Below are 4,760 nucleotides of genomic sequence, written 5' to 3'. Positions count from 1 at the left end.
CCTCCCAGGTTCACACCATTCTCCTGCCTCAGCCTCCCGAGTAGCTGGGACTACAGGCGCAGTACACCACCACGCCTGGCTAATTTTTTGTATTTTTAGTAGAGACGGGGTTTCACCGTGTTAGCCAGGATGGGAACTGCCTCGTTCTTTTGAAAGGCTGCGTAATATTCATTGTCTGGATAATGAGCCATACTTTTTTAAAAAAGGTTTTTCTTTCTTCAACAGCTTTTTTTAAGATAAATTTACACACCATAAAATTCACCTACTGCAAGTATACAGTTCAGTGATTTTTGGTGAATTCATAGTTGTGCAGCCATCACCACAATCAAGTTTTAGAACACTGCTCTCACCCCAGTTTTCTTCTTCCCATAATTTATCTTTTAATCGTTTAATCAAACTGTTTTTCCTTTCCAGTAATTTGTTTTGACCTTCCCTGAGGTTGTGATTCTTCGTTTTGTAACACTGGGTAGGTTTCGGAGCGGTGGAGATGTGTCAGGAGAGCACCTCGAACCTCACACAGTGCTGGTGCTCTCTATTAAACAAGAACTATTGTTCTTTTCATTCAGTTGAAAACATTGCTGTGAATTTACAGATTGAGGTATAGCATATCCTGAACATTCTGCCAGGGAGCTGTTTGCTCTCTCCCTCTTTCTTTCGCTCTGCATACTATGATAATCAAAATAAGTAGAGTTTTAAAGATGATAGGTTGGAGAAGATGGATGAGCATCTATCTGCTCTCTCCTTCCAGAAGATGGCTGATTGTGATAAGCATTAGCTAAGTTACAGTGGTTACAGACTGCCCTGGGAGAAGTGAGACGCAGAGGCAAGTGACCTCCCCAAATCTGCTAGCACCCCATCTTGGACAGGCGCTTACCCTTCATTTAGCAGATTATCCCCAAGGCTAATGAGAGAGTATGTGTGACTCCTTCTACCATAGCCCATGGCCAGCGTACATACCTGCAATGGAACAGGGGGCACCAGGAGGAGAATAGGTGGTAGCAGTGTCATCACATGGTCTAGAATGTGAAAGTATGTTAAGATCGTCCATTGTTGTGGTTTTTGCTTTTCTGTGAATGGGCTCTCAGTTCTACTCACTACTTTTTTGCCTCACATATAAGGTTGTCCATAGTTAGTACTCCAGAACAGGAAATATCACACTAAAATATACAGGATAAGTAAAAATTATTTTCTCTGATATTGTTCTTCCAAAATTAGGATACTTTTTGTTTTTCTCAGGCCTTTTTTTCTCCTCAGTTCTAATATCAGAGTTATGTACCTACCTGTTAGGGACATAACTATAGCTGCATGGTGGTGCGTGCCTATAGTTATTCCCTAATCTTCATCTACAGCCTTCTTTACGTTTTATTTTCTTCTTTCTTTTTATTTATTTATTTGAGATGGAGTCTCACATTGTTGCCTAGGCTGGAGTGCAGTGGCATGATCTGGACTCTCTGCAACCTCCGCCTCCCAGGTTCAAGTGATTCTCCTGCCTCAGCCTCTGGAGTAGCTGGGACTACAGGCGCTTGCCACCACGCCCAGCTAATTTTTTGTATTTTAGTAGAGATGGGGTTTTACCATGTTGCCAGGCTGGTCTCGAACTCCTGACCTCGTGATCCACCCATCTCAGCCTCCCCAAGTGCTGGGATTACAGGTGTGAGCCACTGTGCCCGGCCCCTTTATTTTTATTTTTTAAAAGTATGGAAAGCTTCATGAATTTGCATGTCATCCTTGCACAGGGGCCACGCTAATCTTCTCTATATCATTCCAATTTTTACTGTATGGGCTGCTGAGGTGAGCACATTTTTACCTTCCAAATGAGTAATTATCCAATCCAAATTTAAGTAGATGAATCCTGTTCTCTTCCATCTCAACAGGAAAGAGAGGAGAGCAGATTGCATGATCAAAACAGGGCCCTAGGGGAGAATGGAGGAAGGGCTTACGTGTTTTCCCTGGTCCTGGCTCCTAGCAGTGGTATCAGACACACCCAGGTTGTTCAGGGGAAAAATGTATCTGCACAAGGAAGTCACTGCCTGGTCAACCTGGGTTCTCCCTGAGGTGATGCTCCCCTCCTGCTGGGAAGCACTCTTGTGACTCAACTTGCAGAGAGGAGATGACTGTCTAGCCAACACATCTATGCGCTCAGAAATGTAAACTTAGGGGCCAGAAAGAAGAGGAGCCGGGGGGAAATCTCTGTAGAAGGTTGAAATGTCAATGGGCCATTGGATACAGGTGCCCTTGCTAGAGCCGCCTTGTGAAGGGAGGCCTCTGGGTGTCTTTCCATGAACTCGTATCTGAGAAGAGCCTGACCACTGTTTCCCAGGGGCTTGTATGTCTGTGATGTGACTTCTCTGAAGATTCCCCTTCTCTTGAAGCAGATCAAACTCTAACACCAGTGAATGTATGGGGGCGTGGAGAGCCAGAAAGAGACTGGATTTCCCTTTCAGAAGGCCTTCCTTGACCCTGGGCCAGCCTGCGCTAGGCCAGCGACCCTGAACTCTCAAGGCTAGGATGTCTGTGCCTTAGTTTCCTATTGCTGTTGCAAAAAAACACCACAAATTTGTGGTTTAAAACAACAAAAAATTATTACAGTTCTGGAGGTCCGAAATCAGAAATGAGTTGCACTGGATTGAAGTCAAGGTGTTAGCTGGGCATAGGAGCGCACCCCTGTGGTCCTAGCTACTTGGGAAGCTGAGACAGGAGTTATCACTGGAGCCCAGGAGTTGGAGTCCAGCCTGGGCAACATACTGACATGTCCCATCTCTTAAAAAAAAAAAAAAAAAGAGTCAAGGTATTGGTTCCTTCTGGAGGCTCTGAGGGGAGCATCTGTTTCATTGCCTTTTTCAGCTCCTAGTGGCCTCCTCTATTCCTTAGCTTGTGGCCCCTTCCTCTGTCTTCAAGGCACATCACTCCAACCTCTGCTGTGTCGCTGAACAATTGTCTCGTTGTCTCCTACTGCCTCCTTCTTATACAGCCATCATGATTACATTGGTCCCACCCAGATGATTCAGGATAGTCTCCCCATCTCAAGAGGCTTAATCAACATCTGCAAAGTCCCTTTTGCGATATAAAGTAAGATTCAGCTGGGTGCAGTGGCTCATGCTTGTAATCCCAGCACTTTGGGAGGCTGAGATGGGAGGATCCCTTGAAGACCAGGAGCTTGAGATCAGCCTGGGCATCGTAGTGAGACCCTGTCTCTACAAAAGCTTTTTATAGAAATTAGTTGGAGGCTGGACACAGTGGCTTACGCCTGTAATCCCAGCACTTTGGGAGGCTGAGGCAGGTGGATCACTTGAGGTCAGGAGTTTGAGACCAGCGTGGCAAACATGGCGAAAAACCATCTCTATTAAAAATACAAAAATTAGTCAGGTGTGGTGGCGGGTGCTTGTAGTTCCAGCTACTCCAGAGGATGAGGCACGAGAACTGCTTAAACCTGGGAGGTGGAGGTTGTAGTGAGCTGAGATCATGCCACTGCACTCCAGCCTGGGCAACAGAGCAAGACTCTGTCTCAAAAACAAACAAACAAACAAACAAATAAAAAATTAGCTGGGCATGTTGGTGTGTACCTATAGTCCCAGCTTCTTAGGTGGCTGAGGCAGGAGGATTGCTTGAGACCGGGAGGTCAAGGCTGCAGTGAGCTATGATCATGCCACTGCACTCCAGCCTGGGTTATAGAGCAAGAAGACACTGTCTCTAATCAAAAATAAAAATAAAATAAGATTCACAGCTTCTGGGGATTAGAATATGGACATATTTGGCGGGGGCATTTTTCAGCCTACGACACCTCACACCCAAGAGCAACCTACCCAGCAGCTTCCCACACAGTGCTGAGGCTGGGAAGAGCCTGGGGCAGCATGATTTTTCCCATGATTTATCTAAACAGCTCTCCATTAGGCTGTTTTCAAACTTTTGCTATTATGAGCAGTGCTGCTCATATATCCTTAGGATATACTATTTGAAGAAGAATTGCCAAATTAAAGGATATATGCACTTTAAATCTATTTTTGGCCGGGTGCAGTGGCTCACATCTATAATCCCAGCACTTTGGGAGACTGAGATGGGAGAATCAATTGAGCCCAGGAGGTTTTGAGATCAGCTTGACCAACATGGTGAAATGCCGTCTCTACCTAATATACAACAACAACAACAAAAAATTAGCAGAGCATGGTGGCACGTGCCAGTAGTGCCAGCTCCTCAGGAGGCTGAGATGGTAGGATGGTTTGAGCACAGGAGGCAGAGTTTGCAGTGAGCCCAGATCACGCCATTACACTGCAGCCTGGGAGACAGAGCCTGACCCTGTCTCAAACAAAACAATCATTTTCCTGGTCAGGCACGGTGGCTCAAACCTGTGATCCCAGCACTTTGGGAAGCTGAGGCAGGAGGATGGCTTGAGCCCAGGAGTTCGAGACCAAATACAAAAATTAGCTGGGTGTGATGGCAAATGCCTGTAATCCCATCTACTTGGGAGGCTGAGGCAGGAGAATCACTTGAACCTGGAAGGTGGAGGTTGCAGTGAGTGGGGATTGTGCCACTGCACTCCAGCCTGGGCAACAGAGTGAGATGCCGTCTCAAAAAAAAAGAAAGAAAGAAAGAAAATTTAAAAATCACTGGGTGTGGTTGTTTGCGCCTATAGTCCCAGCCACTCAGGAAGATGAGATGGGGAAATAATTTGAACTTGGGAGGTTGAGGCTGCAGGGAGCTGTGATCGCACCAGTGCACTCCAACCTGGGCAATAGACTGTCTCAAAACAAAACAAAACAAAA

This window comes from Colobus angolensis, unplaced genomic scaffold (assembly GCF_000951035.1).
Source record: "Colobus angolensis palliatus isolate OR3802 unplaced genomic scaffold, Cang.pa_1.0 Scaffold269, whole genome shotgun sequence".
In the NCBI taxonomy this organism is placed as follows: Eukaryota; Metazoa; Chordata; class Mammalia; order Primates; family Cercopithecidae; genus Colobus; species Colobus angolensis.
This window is presented reverse-complemented; position numbering follows the sequence as displayed.